Here is a 15,232-nt window from a genome sequence, read left to right as displayed (position 1 = left end):
TCGCCCAGACTGGAGTGCAGTGGCTGCTCCCGGCCACCACAGCCTCGACCTGCCGGGCTCTGGCGATCCTTCCGCCTCCGCCTTCCAAGGAGCCGGAATCACAGGCGCGCGCTACCACGCCCGGCTGGTTTTTGATTGATTGTAGAGATGAGGTCTCGCTGCCCAGGCGGGTCTCGAGCCCGTGGGCTCAGGCCATCCGCTCACCTCAGCCTCCCAAAGGCGCGGGATTACAGGCTGAGCCCCCGGGCCCGGCTCTCTCAGACTCTCTTAAGCCCTCCCAAATGGGCTCTTCCTTGTCTTCTACCCTCCACACTGTTTCCAAAGTCACCTATCCTTCCATCCCCTTTTATAACAACAGTATTGGCAACTGGTGCCCACTTAGCATGGTACCCACTGAACCAACCTCCCAGCCTGGCCCCAGGGCTTCCTCCAGAGCAGACCCACTACCCTAGCAAGCATCTAGCCCCAGCCACGCCAGGCATATATCTGCCCTTGAGTGCTCTTACCCTGTGTGCCCACCTGACAAACTTCTAACATGTTTAAAGGTCCAACTCAAGGGTTGTCTTTTTATATCTTTATCTGGCTCTCTCAAGCTGAATTAATTGTTCCTTCATCTGTGTTCCCACAGTTCTTATCATCTCTCTTGTGGTGATTAATGAGTCTGTCTTTCCCACAAGATGATAAAGTTCTGAACAGCAGAAAGTATGTCTTATTCGTCTTAATATCCCTTGAAACCAGCATAAGTCACAAAATGTAGCGGTGCTTAATGAACATCTGTTAATTGATGTAAATCAAGAGAATTGAAATAGATCAACGGTTTTCAAGCCTTTGTGAATACCCTTTAGTGCAACTCTTTTTGAAAACACAATGTTACAAGGAATCTCAGTACATAATTTAGGTGATGGTGGAACTGATCTTGCTAAAGAGCAAATTGATGCATTTGATCCATGTGCTATTTTATCATTCTGGTTTTCAATAGTTTTTTTTTTTTTTTTTTTTTTTTAGTCGGAATCTCACTCTGTTGCCCAGGCTGGAGTGCAGTGGCACAATCACAGTCACCATGCCTCGACCTTCTGGGTTCAGGCGATCCTTCCACCTCAGCCTCCCGAGTAGCTGGGACTACAGACATGCACCACCAAGCCCAGCTGGTTAATTGATTTTTACAGAGACAGGGTCTCACTGTGTTGTTTAGGCTGGTCTCAAACTCCTGGGCTCAAGCAATTCCCTCGCCTTGGCCTCCCAATGTGCTGGGATTACAGGACTGAGCCACCACGCTCAACCAATAGTTTTCTTTCTCTCTGTACCCATTGCTTTTCTGTCATCTTCCCCCATTTCCTCATCTTCTCCACTACCTGATGAAGACTCCACTCGTCCTTTTCTAGTCAGAAGTATTTGTTAATCCTCTTGTATCACAATATCCCCCGAACAACTCTTCTGTGTTGCCAAGGGCCCCTGCTCGCAGCTTTCCTGTGCCACAAATCAGCCAGGCACAGCGGCTCACACCTGTTATCCCAGCACTTAGGGAGGCTGAAGTGAAAGGATTGCCTGAGCCCACGGGTTTGAGAATAGCCCGGGCAACTTGGCAAGACTTCATCTCTATAATAAATCAAAAAAATTAGCCGGGTGTTGTAGCACACGCCTATGGTTCCAGTTACTTAGAAGGTTGAGGTGGAAGAATTGCCAGGGCCCAATAGGTCAAGGCTGGGGTGACCGTGAGCATGCCACTGCACTCCAGCCTGGGTGACGGAGTGATTCTCTGACTCAAAAACAAAACAAAAACAAAAAAACAGATTATTCAGGTGCACGCCTGTGGGTCCAGCTACTTGGAAGGCTGAGGCAGGAGGATCGCCTGAGCCCAGCAGGTCAAGGCTGTGACCATGATCATGCCACTGCACTCCAGCCTGGGTGACAGAGTGAGACTCTGACTCTAAAAAAAAAAAAAAAAAAAAAATCCAATCATTAAAAAAAAAGACCCAAGGATTTTGGACAAAGAGATCTCTAACCACAGGGAAAGACATTTCTCATAAAGAAGCTCTATTTGCTCAAGTTACTACACTAGTTTTCAAACAAGTTAGATGTAAGACCGAATGTGTCTCCAAAGTACCAAGGAGTCTGCCAAGTAAGTCACCGTCAACTCATTTGTTCTTCCTGCATTTAAATGAGTATTTCTTTCATGTATTCCTTCTGCATGCAAAGTCTTAATTTAAAATTTTGAGTCCGTGGTCTTTTATTTCCAAAATATCACTTTGTAAAATGGATTCTGACATTTTTTTTTTCTGTCTTGCATTATCCACAGAGACACCATGCATTAATTCTCCCTGCAATTTTATAAGCAAAGCTGGTTCAATATAGAACCCTATAGGCTACATCTGTAACCCATAGGAAGCATCCAGAACATTTGTGGCACATAGAATTTATGACAAAGATACAACTGAAGCAATTTCATTGAGCATGTAGGCAAAACAAGGGCATTGAACCAGATGATCTCCGAGGGCTTTTCCACCCTGTGAGTTTATGACTTCTCGGCAGATGAGAGCAGCAGCGCTGGTTTCAGGTGAGTTGTGTGAGTAGTAAGCTGTCTTGGCCCAGATGAACAAAACTTCATGGCAACAAATCTCAGAGAGAAAATTTCAAAAATTATCTTAAATGCATTATTATATGTACAGTTTCAAGTTTATGCTATTTTTCTGACTTTCTAAGAAGTCACTTTCAAGTGTAATTCAGCAAATGGTGTGTCTACTTTTGACCTCATCTATATTCCTGGAACAGAAGCCACAGGATCAAGAACCATTCTGCAAAGTCAGTAGGACTGAGTGAAGAAAGGAAGCAAGTTTCCAGTTGCTAAGTATGTCCAGAAAGAGGGTGTTTCAAAAGTTCATCTGTTGGCAGGAAGGCAAAATGTATTTGCACAAACCATCCAAGTTATATGGTTAGGTTACCAGGCCAGATCCCAAGGGCCTGTTTAACCCTAAAAATAAAAGAACTTTTAAGCCAGGTATGGAGGCACACACCTGTAGTCCCAGCTACTTAGGAGACTGAGATGGGAGATCATTTGAACCCAGGAGTTCTGGGCTGTAGTGTGCGATGCCTACTGGGTGTCTGCATCAATATGAGGACCTCTCGGGCGGAAGGTCCCACCACCAGGTTGGCTAAGGAGGGGCGAACCCACCCAGATCAGAAGCAGAACAGGTCAAAACTCCTATGCTGAGTGCTGTGAATAACCACTGCACTCCAGCCTGGGCAGTGTAGACAGATCACCTTCCTAAACAAATAAATCACAGAAAAGGATTATTAAAATTTTTATTTGATATATTTAGACTCATTGATAGCATCATTTTCTTGGGGGAGAAAATTCACATTCCCAGCTGTGATGCCAGGTACATACCTCCTCAAGCCCAACAGTAAAGGATAGTTGTGGTCAGGGGCCAGGGCAGGTGGTCTCAGCCACTCACAGTTCTCTAAGACGTATGTTGACACGAGAGAAGGCCAAATGGCTGCAAACAGAGGAACAAGGAAAAGTTACTTTGAAGGGTGAAGCACTGAGAGTCAAGTCTCCCCATTCCCATGTTTCAATTATGCTACAAATTGAATATTCACAAAGCCTCTTTGCATTCACTTAGAATCCTGTTTTGTGACCATGATTGAAGACTCAGAGGTTTTTTTGCTATTTGTTATCATTAGCAAACGGTTTTCTCTTCCTTGATTATAATAAATCTGTTTTTGTGATTCAACATAATATCTAAATTGATCATTATCACAAATGGATATCAGTGCTTGGCTGTCCGTGTGTTTCTTGGAGCAGAAATGAATGAACTAAATTGATATCTGTGGGTTTCCTTTTTAACCACGGGAAGAGCAAAAATATAGAATGATAAAGTATATTTTGAACCAAACATGAGCTCAATCATTCATTCAACAAACATTTATTGAGTACCTGTCATCGAGCTAAGTGCTTTGGAATATACAAAGATGAATAAGTCACATTTCCTGAATTCATGGAACTTAGGAATTTGAAGAAATAAGACAGATACATAAATAACTGTACTAAAGGGCAAATTACTAAATGACTTAAGAGATGACAGAGCTCCTTGGGCATCAAAGAAGGGAGGGACCACCTTTGTCTGAGACAAGAGAAGTTTCTGGAGAAACTGGCACATAACTTGATTTTTATTTTATTTTTTTAATTATAGAGATGTGAGGTACAAGTCAGAACTGGGTACATAAGTAATCTACGTGCAAGTGAAGTTTGGGCCCCTGTCTGCCCATCACTTTTTCTGGTTTAGGACCTGGTGTCCTTGGTGTTGTTACATGCCACCCTCTCCTATGCCGGCAGTGCCCCGTGACTGCCGATCCCTCCCTTGTGCTATTGTGACGAGTGTTCAAGTCTCACTTATGAGTGAGAACATGTGATATTCAGTTCTTCGTTTCTGTGATAGATCACTAAGTGTGATGGCCTCCAAGTGCATCCAATTTGCTGCAAAGTCCATGATTTTGTCCTTCTTTAGGGCTGCATAATATTCCTTCGTGTCTGTGTACCACATTTTCTTTATTCAGTCCACTTTCAATGGGCAGTAGGGTGGGTTCCATGTTTTTGCTATTGTGAATATTGGAGAGGTAGCATCTCAGAAGTGAAGGAATGGACAACCACAGATGGTTTTAGGAAGGAAAATTGGCATGGGTTCGTGGTGTGGTTTAGAGAACCGACAGATACTAGCTCAGTGGCGACGGTAGCAATTCAGATAAACCTGTGATGCCTGAGCCAGGCGAGAGGCTGCAGGTGTGAACGGAGCACATAGATGTGGAACACACAGGTGTGAGAGATGCGGAGGCAGCTGAGTCACCAACCCTCGGGGGTCCCTTGGAAACGAGGCGGAGACACAGATTTGGCAATCAGTAAAGGTCATTCCTGAAATCTAAGAAGAGTGGGTCTCAAGCTTATCAAGCGCAAGAACTACCTGAGAGCTTACTTAGTTGCAAGTGTCAGCCTCCACGTTGTATAAAGATTTAGTCAGATCCAGTGTTGGGCCCCGGAATCTGCATTGATAAGCATCATCCCGGATTTGGAGGCAGCTGTTGTGCTCATCACACTTTGGCAAACGCTGCCGTGGAAACAGAGGTTCCTGAGAACATGTGGAAAGGTTCCCAAGGATGACCCTTTGTGGACCCCATGCCCCGCACTCAGGTGGTAGGAGGGGGAGGGGAGTCTGCATGCAGGAGCTCTTCCCAGGTACACTGCGTTCCTCCACGTCCCAGGATAGATGAAGGCCTTGCCCTCTGGGAGCCTACATTCTAGTCTCAGACAATACACACGACAGGCAAACAAGCACACAAAGAAGCAGGATGGTTTTAAATAGTGCCATGAAGAAAATAAAGCAGAACCAACTTGGGCTACAAAGGGAGACCTTGTCTCTACCAAAAAAAAAAAAAAAATTAGCCAGGGGTGGTGGCACACGTCCGTAGCCCCAGCTGCTCAGGAAGTCAAGGCGGAGGATCACCTAAGCCCAGGAGGTCGAGGCTGCGGTGAGCTGCGACCATGCCACCGCACTCCAGCCTGGGCCACAGAGTGGCACCCTGACTCAAAAATAAATAAATAAATACAGAGTAAGAGCTAGACAGAGATGAGGTGGGGGGTGCAGGAAAGGAAGTAGGGGTGGGAAAACACTTTTTGATTGAATGACGAGCCTCCCAGGAGGTGATGCTTGAAAAGAAACCTGAGAAGAAGAGGCCGTCAGAGAGAGACCTGGAGGAGGAGCATTCCAGACAGGCGCTGATGTGCGCAGGTCGAGTTGAACTCAGGGTGTCTGGGAAACGGCTGCAGGGCCGGGCGAGGTCCGGGGGGGCCTGAGTACCAGGAAGTCTTTCAGGAGGGCTGAGAATCCGGCAGGAGCCGGGACACAGAAGGCAGCCCTTCAGCCGTAGCCTTGCAGGCCTCTGTAAGGGTCTTGGAGTTTACGCTCGGCTGGTTGGAGACCTCACTGGAGGCTCTGAGGAGACTGGCATGATCTGCCTGGCCTTGTGAATGAAGCACCTTGCCTGCTGTGGACTGCAGAGAATAAGCGTGGAGTAGAGGACCTGCCTGCGGGGCACGGCGCTAGTCCCGGGAAGAGGTCGCGGTGGTTGGGCTGTGGATGGAAGCAGAGGAGATGGTGGAGGGTGGGAATACGGTGGGTAGAGCTGACATGAGTTTTAAAGGAAGCAACAAGGCCGGGTGTGGCGGCGCATGCCTGTAATCCCAACACTTTGGGAGGCCAAGGCGGGAGGATTGCCTGAGCCCGAGCGTTTGAGACCAGGCTAGGCAACATAGCGAGATCTTGTCTCTACAGACATCAAAAAGTTAGCCAGGCATGGTGGTGTGTGCCTGTCATCCCAGCCACTAGGAGGCTGAAGTGGAAGGATTGCCAGAGCCTAGGAGGTAGAAGCAGATGTGAGCCGTGATGGTGCTCCAGCCTGGGTGACAGAGTGAGACCCTGACAAAAAAAACAAATAAACAAACCAATGACACAACTGGCTGATGGGTTCTCTCTGGCCTGTGAAGAAAATTTCTGGTTGTGGGGGGTTTTGGTAGAAGAAACAATGGAATGTTTAAGAGAGAAAGATGATGTCATGGGAAGGAAGCCACAGGAAGAGAAGACTCCAAGGCCTTCTTTGTCTTGGTATTCCTAAGACCTCACCCAGGATGGCACATAGCAAGCTCTTGACAAACACACGTGAATTACAGAATGACTCAGTGCTGCAGAAAAGCCAAGGAGGTAAGGACTAGAAAACACCATTAGGCAGTATAATGAAGAGGTGGATGGGAGACAGGGTGGAGGTGGAGTTATTAACCAGGCGAGGAAGCTGGAGGAAGCTACAACCTCGGGGCCAGAAGACAACTGCGCAGAGGCGATTAGGAAGGTCAGCGGTGGAGACTGGACCTTGGTAGGCAAAAAGGGAGTTTGAGCCTCGGTAGTAACCAAGAGCAATGGCATAATGCCTGACGCCTCAAAGGAGCACCACAATGAAGAGCCGAGAGATTCTCTACACTATTTCATGAGGCGTGTGTGTAGCTGTGTGTGCTTACGCATTTCTGGAGCTCTGGATCCATGAGAGCAGTGTTTGCAAGAGGAGAGTGTTCATTCTCAGGGGAGATATATCTGTGCCATGCAGTTTCTGAACAACGTTCTCCCACCCTTCCCACCCTCTTGCTTTCTTTCCCTCTCATCTCTCCCTTTCTGCCATCGTTTCCTGCCTGTTTTTTTCTCATTAATAATTTTCATATTGAGGCCCAGTGTGATGATTCTTATCTGTAATCCCAGAACTTTGGGAGCCAAGACGGGAGAATTGCATGAAACTAGGAGTTGGAGACCAGCCTGGGCAACATAGGAAGACACCCCGCCCCCTGCCCCATTTACCCCTCCCACTCTCACCCCTTACGCCCCCCCACCTCATCTCTACCAAAAATTAAAATAAACTAGCTGGAGTGGTGGTGCACCTGTAGTCCCAGCTACTCAGGAGTCTGAGGCAAGAAGATCTCTTGAGCCTGGGAGTTTGAGGCTGCAGTGAGCTGAGATCATGCCACTTCACTCGAGCCTGGGCAACAGAGCAAGACCCTACTGCTAAACAATAACAATAAAAATGTATATGGATCACATGTTGAAGTGATGTTATTTTGAATATTGAGTTAATAATATATTATTAAAATTAATTTCACCTGTTTATTTTTGCTTATTTAATGTGGCTACTGGAACATTTAAAACCTCCTACGTAGCTCGCATTTCCTGTGGACCAGCACTGCTCTGGAGTTTCACAATATTTCTGCCTGTTTCTGATGACCTTCAATCAACCAGACACGGTGGCTCACGCCTGTAATCCCAGCACTTTGGGAGGCAGAGGTGAGAGGATTGCCTCAGCCCAGGGGTTCAAGATCCGCCTGGGCGACTTGGAGAGACCTCGTCTCTACAATAAATAAATAAAAAAATAGCTGGGCATGTTGGCTCGCGCCTGTAGTTCCAGCTACTTGGAAGGTTGAGGTAGAAGGATCCCCTGGGCCCAGCAGGTGGAGGCGATGGTGACCGTGAGACTGTGACTCAAAAAAAAAAAAAAAAAGACCTTCAATCAATGAGCTAAGATACCCCCTTGGAAAGAGGTTTTAATTTAAACATCCTGGTAATCCAAAAAAGAATCCATCTTGTAACAAGGCCCAAAGACAAATGGGAGAGGATATTGTGTTCCCAAGGTGATTGGTGATTAAAGTGTGTTTTGAAAGAGCCTGAGGCTACCTTTTGACCAGTGTGCCAGGGGACTGCCCTTTGTGGAGTGGGTCTGAGCAGAGGCGCACCTTTGGTTTCCATCGGTCTGTGCCCTCTTTGAACTATTTTGGTCAGAAATATGGTTGCAGAAGACTTGGTTCACTCCAATCAGCAGCATCCTTTACCACTTAATGGATAGAATCCCGAGGCCGTTCATATGCTTAACAGTTCACCTTTTTCTGAGTGGCCCTCGAAATTCGTTTTACGTAGCTCCTAAAATAAGGCCGTATTCAAGTTTGTGTTGCTAAGTTATCTTTAAATAAAGTCTCGTAAAGACTTTTTCTCTTGATTCAACAAACGATCATTTTAATACAATTTCCTGAATTTTAGAAAATTGCTATAGCTAATAGAGGAATAACTTTTCACTGATCAATCTGCCTATTCTATGTAAACTTTTAGCAGCACAACTAACATCATGTCAGACTAGCGCCGTCACCTGCTTTTGAAGATCTTATGTGAACAAGCTTTTGTTTGCACCTGTTTTCATTTTTAAAATCTATATTATAAATAATGACAGAGTCTTGCTGTGTCACCCAGACTGGTCTTGAATGCCTGAGCTCAAGCGATCCTTCCACCTTGGCCTTCCAAAGCGCTGGGATCACAGGCATGAGCCACTGGATATGGCCTGCACCTGTTTTTAATTTGGGGTGGTATATACAAAGGAGTGGAATTGCTGGGTCATACGACTATCTTATGTTTCGCTTATTGAGGAACCGCCAATCAGTTGAGCACCTTTGAAGACAACCTCTCTGAAGACCATCTTGAATTGTCCTTTCTCCTTCCATCCAAGGTGTCTCTCCTTCTATGTATTCCCACTGTTTCCAATTTACTCATCTCTCCTAGCACTTGAACTTAAGTTCAATAACCACCTGTTTCCTGCCTCCTATCAGTAGACTGCAAAACCCTCAAAGGCAAAACTCAGGCCTTATTTTTCTTTGCATTGTTCATTCTTGAACCCCATTTACTTTGATGAAGAGTAAGCCCTCAGTGTATCTTTTCTGGACAAAAACAAAACAAAAACAAAAACACCAAAAAATAAATAAATAAATAGAAAGGCTGTTCTGGGTGCAGAAAAGACCAAGCTTCAAACAGGATGACTTTTCATTTGGGGAGCCAAGAACTCAAGATGCTATAAAGAGGTAATTGCTGTTTTTATCTGTAATTGCTGGGACTCTGCTGGAACAAGAAGGCTGCTATCATATTTATTTAGGCAAGAAAGAGAGGGCGTATGTGTGCGTATTTGCGGGGGAAGGGAGGCTGCATTTGGCGTGCTACAGGTTTTTGACAGTAAACTGCATTTGCATTTGCAAAATCTGTCTGCCAGCCAGGTAACCTCAACCCACGTGGGAGGAAGTTCACAGAACTTGTCTTTGAAGTTGCTGAGCTCCTGGCTGCTATGTATATCTGAAAATGCTGCGTGTTATAAACCATGGTTCTGCCTAGAGAGGCTAGAAGTTTTGGCAATCTTGCAAAAATCACCAGGGTTTAATTAAATTGCTTTCCACGGAGCTTCACTTAAACAGGTCAGGGGACAAGATGTTGAATTAACACAAAGAATTTCCTAATGAGGGGGAAACAAATGGGAGGTGGCTTCTGTCAGCTCTTGGTAACTGAAACCACCAATCAGAATTGCTCCCTGATGGAATCTCTCTTGCCTCTGTCAGCATACAAAATTAAAGCCTGAAAAAGGGTTGACTTTCCAAGGGCATTATCGCTGAGGATCAGACAGAGAAGTTAGGGCATCACTCCTGGTTGCTAAGGGTTTGCAATCTAGCTGCTGACGTAAGAAGGGGACACAAAAGATCGTGACAACTTTAGGGAGCATGTAAGACAACTAATGAAATAATACAAACAGTTGGTGGCTTTAAATGGGACGGAGGGAGAGGGCAGGGCTCACTGCAGACTTGGGTGGGGAGAGAGATGCCACTTGAGCAGGTCTTTGCGGTGTGACATCCACTAGGACAAAGATGGTGCACGGTTCCATGGGAAGAGCCTGATGCTTGTCGGAAGCATGTAGAGGGGAAGGGCCCTTGAGTAAACTCGTCCGAATGGCGCAGGATATTCAAATATGTGGATACAGGAATGGCACGGGTAAATCGCGGATTCGATTGAAAAAAGCATTGAAAATAAAAATAAGTTTAGATTTTTTTCCCGTAGGAAGTGAGAAGCCATTTGGGCTTCTGAGCAGGAGGGTGGCACATTTGACAGTTGTATTTATGGAAAAGTAATCTAACAAGGTTTAATAGACTGGCTTCAAGGGAGAAAAGAATGGAAAAGAGAAACAAGTTAAGAGACGATTTAAAGAGTCCGGCCGAGAACAGAGACCTTGAACTAGAGCAGCAGTGACAGGGGTGTGAAGAAGGGTGCGAGCAAGAGATGGAGCCAATACAGGCTGGGTTTTCTTTAGTTTTAGATAGATACTTAAAATTGGGGGGTTTTACTTTCCATCTACCTATCTCTACTTCGTAGTCTCCGGACACCGCTCCGTTGGACACCAGAACCTCTGTAGCTGACCGTTCTACGAGGACTTCGAGTAGCCGCCCACCCCCACACGCATGGCCTTGGTTCCAGCCCCCAGCAGTCCGAGTCCTGCCGGGCAGTCTGAGCACGTTTCTCTAGTGGACTCGTCGGTGTCAGCTCTGTGTGGCAGGGATCTCCGTACTACCCCGTGTGCCCAGGATGGGGCCTGCTCGCCACACCCAGTGAGTGTGCTAGACAGGCATCGCACATTCTCTCCTCTTTCCTCAGACCTCAGGCCTTTCACTACCATTCACACTTAGCTGCAGGTCTGGCTACTTACATCACTGTGAAAAGAGGAATTAATCTGAAGAGAACCTTCCTATATTCCCACCATAAAATCAGCCAGCCTCCTTGCAGCCTTGTCCTTCTTGGCTCCTTCCCACTTAGGGCAAAGAAGCTTGTCCCAGTTCCTATCCAAGGCTAACTAACCCCGCCATTGTGCACCGGATTCCCATGCCCTCCTGTCAGTGGAGTCTTTTCTCATCGACACCATCAGTTTTCCTCTCAACCGGATAATTCCCATCAGCCAACAGACACGTTTTGGAGGAATTCCGGAGGTAGCAACGCAGAGAGGTGCTCTGACGTGTGTCTAAGGTGGGGAAACGTGCACACAGCTGTCTACAGAGCTGCCTTAGGTGGGCTGCAGGCGGCCAAAGCACTTGCTAAAGTTTTCCCAGTGCCCGACGATTAGAAGACACTCAGTCAACAGTCACGGAAGAACAAATATCTGCCATCTTAAACTGTCCCTCCCTTGACTCCATATCTCTTCCAACTACCATCCCATGTGTCTGCACCCTTCTGTGGCAAAATCCGCGGGAGCACTGCTTGTATACTCACTGCCTTTTCCTCCTGTCCCCTTAGTCACCCTGGATCGCACTCAATTGCATTTTCATCTCTCCCACTGAAACTATTCCTTTGAGATCGCCAACAACCTCCATTTTGCCAAATCCAATTCTTCGCACCCCTCTGACTTGACCTTTCCTGCACTATTTGACTGGCAAATCACCCCTCCTTCCCTTTTCCTCATGGGCCCCTCCTACTCAATCACTTTTGCTCGTTCCTACTCAGCTCTCCGCCCTCTTAATGTTGGAATCTTCTAGTTTCTGTCCTCAGAGATCCCTTTTCTGTCACACTCACTCACACACTTCACGTCCTATCTATATGTTGATGACTCGCAAATGTATTTCCAGGTCCTGAATTCGAGTTTTATATCCAACATCTTCTCGTGGGCTTTAAATAGACTTCCTCTCTCTTAAGTCTCAAGTGTATAAAATCTTAACCTTTGGCAACACACTCATTTTTCTGTCAAGGCTTGGCCCTCTTTCTAAATTATATCTATTTATTTACTGTTTCAAATAGTATAATAAATACCTATGAATCTACTTTCCAATACAGAAAGGAGAACATTGACACAAGGCCCTACATGACTTGACTTTCTGGGTCCCCATCTGCTGCCTTCTTCCTTTCTGTTTCTTTGGCCTAAAGTCTTTGAAACTGGCCGGACTCGGTGGCTCAGCCTGTCATCCTGCGCCTTGGGAGGCCGAGGTGAGTGAATTGCCTGAGCCTGCAGGTTCGAGACCCGCCTTGGCAACTTGGCGAGACTTCATCTCTACAATAAATCAAAAATCAGCCGGGCGTGGTAGCGCATGCCTGTAGTTCCAGCTCCTTGGAAGGCCGAGGCAGAAGGATCGCCAGAGCCCAGCAGGTCAAGGCTGCCGTGGCCGGGAGCGGCCACTGCACTCCGGTCTGGGCAACGGAGTGAGACTCCAACTCAAAAAAAAAAAAAGTCTTTGAAACTGCTATTCCAACTGCCTAGTATACTCTTTTGCAGGATGTCTCCACGTCTCTCTCCCTTGTTTTATTTTGGTTGTTACTCTTCCGTGAAGCCTACTCAGCCTCTTCATTAAGAGTAACAGTCCTCCTGGGTTTTTGAGTCACTTTCCAACTTGCATATTCTGATCATAGCCCCCTTTAACTTATTGTGTGTGTGTTTGTCTATTGTCTGTCTCTTCTCAGTAGATGGAATGCTCCTTGAGGGCAAGGACTGGGTCTTGTTCCCACTAGAGCCCCACAAGCTAGAACGTGGTGCTTGGGAGGCTCTTGCTGTAGGTTGAGCTCCCTGGGAAGCAGACTCTGAGATGGAGTTTGGCATTCGTGACTTCCATCAGGGAGCGCTCTTAGGATCAAGAGCTATAACAGTGAAGAGAAGGAAACAGGACTGGACAGAGGGAGAAGCTGAGCTATGATGAGTCTTGATGAAGGCCCCAGCTAGTCCCAGGAAGCTCTGAAGCTGGGATGGCTCTTCAGAGTTGTACCAAATTGGGGTGAGGGGTCTGGACCTTTATAAACCCATGTAGATCAGCCACTCACATAGGTTACCCTAGGAAGGGGGCACGCCCTTGGAGGATGGGACAATTGTGTAGTGGGCTGAGGGCTTTCTGCCAGCAGCACCCTCGGGAGCTAGGAAAATAATTCCTTCATTTCTGAAGGGGGTCTGGGTAGTAGATCACAGCTTCCATTAAAGCACCCAGCGAGGTGGCTGAACAAATGAACTTGGGATCTAAAAACAGAATAGACATGGTGAGTGTTCATGACAAGCAAGAGAGAAAGAAACCAGGTCAGTAAATCCTCATACCCGAAGTCCTTCATGGCTCGTTTATCCATTGTCCTAATGTAGGCAAAGCCTTGCCTGGGTGCAAGAAGGGAGATTACATTACACACAATGTGCCTGACCTCAAGAAGCCTGTAATCCCAATGTTGTGGGAGGCCCAAGTGGGAGGATTGCTTGAGCCCAGGAGTTCAAGACCAGCCTGGGCAACGTAGTGAGACCTCAGCTTTACAAAACATTTTTAAAAATCTACCCAGGCTTGGTGGCACAGGCCTATAGTCCCAGCTACTCAGGAGGTGAAAGGATCACCTGAGCCCAGGAGGTCAAGTCTGGGGTGAGCCGTGAGTGTGCCACTGCACTACAGCCTGGGTGACAGAGTAAGATCCCGACTCAAAAAAAAGAAGAAATGAAACAGAGGCACAAGCATCCATGGTACAAAGCAGTGCATTGTCACTTGTATGTGCAGCACACCTGAATGCTGACAGAGGGGAAAAAGAGGGAGCCCCTTCCAGCTAGGGCAGTGAGGGTAAGGACTAGAGAAGGCAACATGGAGGAGGAGTTGGAAGCCTTGAAAGATAGCCAAGGTTTTGCTGGGCGAAGGGGGAGGGACGGCAGCCTGCAGGCAGATAGATGGTAGGTCAAGGGCTCGATGCAGGAAATCCCAAGTCCTGGGGTCAACGGTCCTCTCTTCTCCTGTGCTATGATACTTACAGGCTGGACTCTTGGTTGCACACGGACCCCTTAAATGTCACATAACCTGTACATTCAAGTCAAATCTTAATAAAGTGTTGCCTCTTTGCCTGCCAACTCTACCAGCCTCAGGGGATAATTTGTAGGAGTTCTATGTGACTTGTTCTAGTTTTAAAACTGTAATGATCCAATCATCCAAACTATAAAACAGTTCATTGTATTTGGGAAATGGAGTATAATATGTAGGGAAAGACCACACCTTTCTGACGAGAAACCCATGAGGTGGTAGCTGAGTTTCTGGTTTTAAAAGGTTTAGAGTCAAATAAGTGGCTGCAAAGCTCATCACTAATGTAAACTTACAGGGGAAGAAACCGAGGCACAGGGAGGTGAAGGGACTTCCTCAAGGTTATACAGCAGATCAGTGTCAGAGGTGAAACCCAGCAATAAACACACAGTTCCTATGACTCTGAAGTGAGCTTCTCAGTCTCTAGCCAGGACTCCTTATATGATACCCGCTTCCTCCTTTCTTGAATTAGTAGCAACAGAAGCCATTGGCCAACCCAACTGCAGGTCAAGTGGCTGTTCTCACCTCAGTGTAACCACTGCAAAGAGGACTGCAGCAGGGGATTCAGCTTGGAGTGTTTTCCCTTGGCTTATGAATGGCAAGCCCAAAAATAGACTACGGGCTTTATTGTCGGGGTAAGAGAATGATTTACGAGGCCTTGGCAGGCCATCATCCTTGGCTCTGAGGGAAAAAAGAAAATAGTGCAGGGCTGCCATTTCAGAGAGGGACAAACAGTCACTTGAAACCATGATTTCAGCGGGGAGTTCCAAGTTGGCTTTGCGTTTTCCCACCAGTTAATTAATTCTGTTTGTCTAACTTAATCAAACTGAATAGCAACTTCCGGATATGCTAGTGAAATAGTCTCTCCTCTACTCCCCATACTAGAAATGCGCTCAGCATTTCTTAAGGAGCTAGATCCCTTTGATTGTTCAACTGAAAACTCGGATGGTCAGACTTTTGCTTAGAGTGCACGGGATATCTTGTGACCAAACCGGTAACCCAGAAGGACTGGATGCCAACAGCAGTTACTGGAATCAGAACCATGATGGGAAATGATACTGT

General features: G+C 46.6%; 1 long non-coding RNA gene across 1 annotated transcript in view; it reads right to left on the bottom strand.

Moving 5' to 3' along the window:
- Positions 1–3,286: 3,286 nt before the first annotated feature.
- Positions 3,287–15,232, bottom strand: part of LOC103258676 — a 28,118-nt gene continuing 16,172 nt past the window's right edge. The window contains exon 2 of the long non-coding RNA XR_504197.1: positions 3,287–3,494. This is a non-coding gene — a long non-coding RNA (uncharacterized LOC103258676). The remainder of the gene's footprint in view (positions 3,495–15,232) is intronic.

This window comes from Carlito syrichta, unplaced genomic scaffold, assembly GCF_000164805.1.
Source record: "Carlito syrichta isolate Samal-C Ts95f unplaced genomic scaffold, Tarsius_syrichta-2.0.1 Scaffold302326, whole genome shotgun sequence".
Classification (NCBI taxonomy): Eukaryota; Metazoa; Chordata; class Mammalia; order Primates; family Tarsiidae; genus Carlito; species Carlito syrichta.
The sequence above is the reverse complement of the archived record's forward strand: the minus strand, read 5'-3'. Positions and strand labels throughout refer to the sequence as shown.